The 7,733-nt window shown below is 40.2% G+C and overlaps 2 non-coding genes across 2 annotated transcripts; both read left to right on the top strand.

Moving 5' to 3' along the window:
* The first annotated feature begins 5,439 nt into the window (after positions 1 to 5,439).
* LOC130039463 (small nucleolar RNA U13) lies at positions 5,440 to 5,543 on the top strand. Its single transcript, XR_008794887.1, has one exon. It is a non-coding gene; the product is annotated as a small nucleolar RNA U13 (small nucleolar RNA).
* A 485-nt stretch (positions 5,544 to 6,028) lies between these two features.
* On the top strand, positions 6,029 to 6,136 carry LOC130039494 (U6 spliceosomal RNA). Its single transcript, XR_008794913.1, has one exon. It is a non-coding gene; the product is annotated as a U6 spliceosomal RNA (small nuclear RNA).
* The last annotated feature ends 1,597 nt before the right edge of the window (positions 6,137 to 7,733 follow it).

Below are 7,733 nucleotides of genomic sequence, written 5' to 3'. Positions count from 1 at the left end.
GCCAGAGAATGAAAAAGAATGAGACATAGTGACATCTCCCAAAATTGGAAGGAAGGCAAAGAGTACACAAAAATGTATTGCAAAGATCTTGCTAAAAAAGAGTATATAATACAAATGAATGTGGTCTTTCTATACCTGTCACTCTCATTCTGACTCATTTCAATCAGCATGATACTCTCCATGTCCATCCATTTATAGGCAAATTTCATTACTTCATTTTGCTAACAGCTGCATAGTATTCCATTGTGTAGATGTGCCATAGTTTCTTTATCCATTTGTTTGTTCTTGGGTACTCAGACTGTTTCCAGATTCTGACTACTATGAATCATGCTGCAATGAACATAGAATGCAGAGGTTTTTGCTCTTAGTTTTGGACCACCAGGATATACTATCAGAAGTGGTATTGTTGGGTCAAATGAGAGCTCAATTTCTAGTTTTTAGAGGAATGTCCATAATTATTTTACAAAAAGGCTGGACCAGTCGGCATTGCCACCAACAATGAAGGAGAGTCCATTTCTCCCCACATCCATGCCAACACTGGTTGCTCTTGTTCTTTTGGATGTATGCCAGTCTTTGTGGTGTGAGATGATATCTCATTGTTGCTTTGATATGCATCTCCCTCATGATTAGTGATGAAGAACATTCTTTCATGTGCCTTTTGGCCATTTGAATATCTTCTTAGATAAAGTTTCTGTTCATTTCATCACCCCATGGGGTTCAGTGCTTTTTTTTTCTTGAAGAGTTGAACCAGTGCCTGGTATATCTTTGATATAAACCCCTTATAAAGAGAGTATTGGGTAATAACATTTCCCATTTCATAGGCTGTCTTTGTATCTTGGTCACTGTTCCTTCTGAGGTACAGAAGTTTTTTAGTTCAAGGTAGTCCCATTTGTTTATCTTTGCTTTCACTTACTTGGTCAATGGTGTTTCTTCCTTGAAGATACCTTTAGCTTCAATATTGTGGAGGGTTTTGCTGACCTTTTCTTCAATGTACCTAATGGATGCTGGTCTGATGTTGAGAATCTTCAATCTATTTTGATCTGACTTTTGTGCATGGTGTTATAGAGATACCTGAGCCTATTTTATGAATGTAGCTATCCAGCTTACCCAGCACCACTTGTTAAAGAGGCTTTCCTTGCTCCACTTCATATTTATTGCTCCTTTACCAAAGATTAAATGATCATACATTTGAGGGTGTGTGTCAGGATATTCAACCCTATTCCATTGCTCTGAAGGTCTGTCTTTATTCCAACATCAGGCTGTTTTAATTATTACCATGTTGTAGTATAGTTTAGTATAGTATAGAGTCTCCTGCCCCCATGCCTGGCTGTCCTCACTGGGGACCAGTGCAGGGGGAGGGTTGAGTTTCTCTCCCCCACCCCACACCGAGCAGAGCCCCAGCAGCTGAGGACCTCCAGAGCCAGCCACGGCCATGCTGGAACCACTCTCCACATATCCGGACATGCCTCATTCATGAAAGAACTGGCAGAGGAACCCAGGCATGCGGGTCCTGAGGCTGAGATCTCCAAGCCCACTCGGATTGGGACTGGGCCTTCTCCACCTAAACCCTCCATCTTCCAGTAGGTAGGCATCACACCCACTAGCTGCCGCCAGCGCCAAGTTGGTTCCATCAATGGCCAAGACGCAGGGACTATAAAACCCAGCTCCTGGAGGAGAACAGCGCAGAGTCTCCTGTCCCAGAGCCTGGATGTCCTCAACGAGGAGAATTTCTCTCCCCCCCTGCCCTGCGCAGAGCCCCAGCAGCTGAGGACCTCTGGAGCCATCCACGGCCATGCTGGACCACTCTCCACACTTCCGGATGGGCCTCATGCATGGAAGAACTGGCAGAGGAACCCAGGCATTCGGGGCCCGGGGCTGAGATCTCCAAGCCTACTCGGATTGGGACTGGGCCTTCTCCACCTAGACCCTCCATCTTCCAGTAGGTAGGTGTCACACCCACCAGGTAGGTGTCACACCCACCAGTGTCGGGTTGGTCCCATCAATGGCCAAGACCATAAAAACCAGCTCCTGGAAGCGCGTGGCCACATTTGCGGCCACGTGACATCTTATTATCTTATTTTTTCTTTGGAGAACCTGGCAGGCTACCAAAAGTATTCTGCCCGCACGGCAGAGTCTGGCAAACTTCCCATGTCGTATTCAATATGCCAAATACCAGTAACAATGATGGTCTCATTCTCCTAATCCTGAAAGAACATTGAAATGGCTCTTTTAAAATCTCAGGGCTAGGAAGCAGGAGACGTTACTGGTGCCTGCTCGAGGAAATCGACAACAGGATGATCGTAATCGTGATCGTGTAGTATAGTTTGTAGTTGGGGAAGTTGGTGCCTTTCATCTTTTCCCCCCAAGGATTGCTTTAGCTATTTGTGGGGGCATATTGTGCCATATGAATTTCAGGAGTGTTTGATAAATTTCTTTGAAAATTGCCATGGGTATCATTATAGGGGTCACATTGAATCTGCATAATGCTTTGGGGAGTACTGCCATTTTGACAATGTTAATTCTCCCAATCCATGAGCAGGAGCTGTGTTTTCCTTTCCTTGTTTCCTCTTTTATTTCTTGAACTAGCATTTTTTTCTTTGTACAGATCCTTTATATTTAACTGTTAAGCTGATTCTGAGGTACTTGAATTTCTGAGGCATGATTGTGAACGGGATTGCTTTTTCATATCACTTTCTTCTCTTTAATTATTTGCATATAGGATAGCCATGGACTTTTGAGTATTGATTTTGTAACCTGCCACTTTACTATACAAATCTATTGCTTCTAAGAGCTTCTTGGTAGAGACTTTAGGGTTCTCTATCTATAGTATCATGTCATCTGCAAATATTGAGGGCTTGATTTTTTCCTTTCCTATTCAGATGCCCTTAATAACTTTTTCTTCCCTAACTGCTTGGCAAGTTCTTCCAGTACTATATTGAATAGAAGTTGTGAGAGTGGGCATCCTTGACTTGTCCCTGAACTTAGAGGGAAGGCTTTTAAGTTTCCCCATTGAGGATAATGCTTGCCTTGGGCTTGTGGTAGCTTTGACTATATTGAGCAAGGTATCTTCAATTCCAATTTTGCTGAGAGTTTTCATCATAACTGGGTGCTAGATCTTGTCAAATGCATTCTATTGATGTATCTATTGATATGATCATATGTTTCTATATTTTCTTTTACTGATATGATGAATTATGATGATTGACTGGTGAATTTTAACACCCGATTGGCCTACTGTTTGTCATCTACAAGCTGTTCACTCGAGTCATCCTGAATAGAATTGGCAGAACACTAGATGAAGGACAACTATGCAAGGAAGCTGGGTTCCTCAAAGGATTCAGCACTATCGACCATATCCACACGATAACCAAGCTCACTGAGGTTTCTCAGGAGTTCAAGATGCCGCTCTGTTTAACGTTCATTGATTTAAAGAAGGCCTTTGATTCTGTTGAGATGGAAGCGGTCATTGAAGCCCTAGTCAATCAGGGCATTCAAGCCCAATACATCAAGATCCTCCGTGAGCTGTATTGCAGATTCACTACCAGGATCTCACCATTCTACAAAGAAGTAATCATTAATGTCAAGAGAGGAGTTCAGCAGGGTGATACCATTTCACCGAAACTCTTCAGTGTCACCCTCGAGAACATCATGTGATGACTGGAATGGGAAGGAATGGGAGTGAAGATAGATGGTCGGCAACTACACCACCTCCGCTTTGCTGATTACGTTGTTTTAATAACACCAAACATCAGCCAAGTGGCACAAATGCTGGCGGACTTTGACCGTGAGTGTGGAAAGGTAGGACTACAGCTGAATCTTACGAAGACAATGTTTATGAGAAACAGCCTTGTTCCTGATGCCCCATTCGCTCTCCAGGGAACGACTATCTCTGAATGCAACAGCTATGTGTACCTAGGTCGAGAGGTCAACATGACAAATGACCCTGCACCCGAGCTGCGCAGGAGGAAGAGAGCGGCTTGGAATGCCTTCAAGAACGTCGGAGAAATAGCTAAGAGGATGAAGAACCTCCGACTCCGGGCACATCTCTTTGATTCCACTGTTCTTCCTGTATTAACATATGCCTCAGACACCTGGGCCCTACACAAACAGGATGAGAACGCTATTCAGGTCTCCCAAAGAGGAATTGAAAGAGCTATGCTTGGAATATCACGTTTCACTCAGATGAGAGAAAGAATCCGGAGTTCCGACCTCCGTCAACGATCAAGAATCAGGGACGCTGTCTCATTTGCCAAGGTGTCAAAAATCAGATGGGCTGGTCACGTAATGAGATTTAAAGACGACCGCTGGACTAGAGCTGTTACCGACTAGATTCCACGGGATGTCAAAAGACTGCATGGCCGCCCACCTACCAGATGGTCAGACTTCTTCATCAAGATCATGAACGATCGGTTTGAAGCTCTTCATGTTCCCAGAGCGAACAGATGCCATTGGGCTACACTAGCACACGACAGGGACAAATGGAGACGTTACTGGCACCAGCTCAAGCAAATCAACGACTATCGGGAAGTTAAGTGATTAAGTGATATATAAATATATGTGAATTTTATATAAATAAATATTATAAATAAGAAGTCAGCATCAATAAGTATTATATAGTTCAATTTTCAAGGCTATATATTTGAAAGTAAGGGGAAAGAATGGCTGAAAAGTAAATTGGACTTATTACAAAGGGCATCGTTTTAAGGAATTTGATCCTAACCCTGCAATTGCTATCAATGTTAATAAGTCATTGCATACTTTTAAAAAAATATATGATATATTAGCTGGGCATTGATGAATTACTTTAGGAAAATTATATAATCAATGATTATATAACACAATTATATAACACAATACCTCCACTTATGTCAACTTTCCTTCACCTCTCAAGCTGTCATTTTCTGAGGAAAGCCAAAATACAAGAAGCTACTTATGGACTCTCTGGCAAACAGCTCCAACTGAACAAAATATTTGACTTACTGTAGTACAGGCGCCAGGCTTATGAATGAACAGGTCTTCAGATGATTCTAGCCTCCAGCTGCTAAGTTATTTTCAGTCTCTAAGACCACCAATATCCTAACACAAATATAATTCATTTCCTACTGTGCTCTCTTCAAATCTCTGACACACTAAATCTGTGAGCACTAAAATATGACTGTTTTGCATCAGTAACTTTTTTGCAATGTGTTACATAACAAGAAGTATTTGAAATAGATGAAATTGAAAGAGAATCGAAAAACAGAGGTTATCTTTAAAGCCCTAATGATAGCATGAATAAGAGATGTTTCCACCACTTGTGGGGTTCTAGTTCAGAAATAAAGAGACCAGGCAGAAAATGTGATCTATGAGGTACTGTGTTGTTTTTTTGAAATTTTGAATTTTATTTGTTCTTTGAGTTGCATAGGCTAAGCAAAGGTCACAAAAAAAAACTGACTTCAGACCCTTTCTCCATTTATAAACATGAAGATTGGGTGTTCACATTCTCATGTGACATATACATCCCTGAAATCTTGTTATGTATTTGGCACATTATCCATCTGACAGGAACTTTAAAAAAATAAAGGAAAGAAAAAACTGATTTCAAATATCTTTGTGATTTAGAGACAAAGAAAGACTTATTAAAAAGCCCGAATCACGGGGCTGGAGCGATAGCACAGTGGGAAGGGTGTTTGCCTTGCACGTGGCCGACCCGGGTTCAATTCCCAGCATCCCATATGGTCCCCTGATCACCGCCAGGAATAATTCCTGAGTGCAGAGCCATGAGTAACCCCTGTGCATCGCCGGTGTGACCCAAAATTGGTCACGGTCATGGTCCTCCCATTGTTCATTGATGAGCGGGCCCAATAACGTCTCCTTCGTGAGACTTGTTGTTACTGTGTGGCATATTGAATACATCATGAATAGCTTGCCAGGCTCTGCCCTGCAGGCGAGATACTCTCAGTAGCTTGCCGGGCTCTCCGAGAGGGGCGGAGGAATCGAACTCGGGTCGGCCATGTTGGCTGCATGTAAGGCAAACACCCTAACCGCTGTGCTATCACTCCGCAGCACATATACTAAAATTGGAACGATACAGAGACGATTAGCATGGCCCCTGCGTAAGGATGACACGCAAATTTGTGACCCAAAAAGAAAAAAAAGCCCGAATCACATGACAAATGGCATCATAATTAGAGAAACTATGGACAAAGTCAATATTGGATTAAATAATAGAGAAAGTGTCTTTCCAAAACTATGATGCAGTTAATATTTATAATATGTAATTCATTTCATCAACTAAATAAAATATCTTCACAGAAAACTGAGCAAGTTATAAGAATAAAAAAACTTACAGGACAAGAAAATCTAAAAGTCAACGAGTATATGTAAAAATGATGAAAATCAAGAATAGTAAGATAAATGCATATTAAAATAATAATGAGAATTGAAATTATACCAGACTGGGGGAAATAAGCAGGAATCTTGGGTAAAACAATGTTGTGTGTTGTGGAAAAGTCTCACCGATTAGTACCAAAGATCAGAATAGTTACACTATTAGAGACCAATTTGGTACTCTTAAGGCTAAATTACTACTGTGTATGAGCTATTAAATTGGCAATGGAGAAAAACATGAGACTGATAATTACAGCATTTCAATCATATAATCATAATGAGCTAGTGACTACCTGGGTGTCCATTTACTAGGAGATTGGAGTAATAAAGTGCAGTTAATGGATACTCATCATGGAGTATTGAGAAACAAATAGAAGGAAGAATTTAGAACATGTGTAGATTTGAAATGCAGTACAGAGTGAGAAAAAGAGATATCCAATAAAATGTTCTATAAATTAAAATTCCATTAATGTTATTTTCAGTAATTTCATTCACATTTTTAAAAAAGTATGAAGGAACTCTTAAGAAAATAGTTTTTCAAGAGTAGAATTCTAAAAGTGAATAAGGGAGTAAAAAAGTTAATAAAAAAGAAAGAATCTTACATAAATTAATGCTGATGATAAATACTACCATAAGATGCAATGCATGATGAACATAACATTTTTCACCTTAGATCTGAAGATCATAAATGAAAAATAATAAACAGATAAACGTTTCTGGAAATATTATTATGATGATGCTTAGAAGCTTTTCCTGGAATAATGTTTCTATTTTGTCCTCAACATTTCTATATGGACATATATTACGTCAGACTACCATGTATGGATTACTTATGTGATACACATTTTTATCAGGAAATTTCAGAAGAGCTTGTTAGGTAATCTAATAACACTGTATTGTGATTCAAGTGACTAAAGAATTTTTCCTTGATTTATGAAAGTAATCCATATTCATTGTGGAACATTTAGAAAATACAAGAAAAAGGTCAAGAAAATATAATTAGAAAAAATCAATAAGAAAAAATCTCAGCTATAATTTCAGCAAATAATTACATTTAATATTTGGGTATGTTCATTTCCAGTTATTGTTCTACACATAACTATGTCAATGTGAACATTAATATTAAAATGCATATGAATGCATAGGGCTGGAGTGATAGCACAGTGGGTAGGGCGTTAGCCTTGCAAGCAGCCAACCCGGGTTCAATTCCTCTGTCACTTTTGGAGAGCCCAGCAAGCTACCGAGAGTATCCCGCCCACATGACAGAGCCTGGCAAGCTCCCAGTGACCTATTTGATATGCCAAAAACAGTAACAACAAGTCTCACAATGGAGACGTTACTGGTTGCTAGAGCAAATCAATGAA

The sequence above is a fragment of the Sorex fumeus genome, unplaced genomic scaffold, assembly GCF_029834395.1.
Source record: "Sorex fumeus unplaced genomic scaffold, SorFum_2.1 ptg000086l, whole genome shotgun sequence".
NCBI classification, from domain to species: domain Eukaryota; kingdom Metazoa; phylum Chordata; class Mammalia; order Eulipotyphla; family Soricidae; genus Sorex; species Sorex fumeus.
Note: the sequence above shows the minus strand (reverse complement) of the source record. Positions and strands in the feature narration are given on the sequence as shown.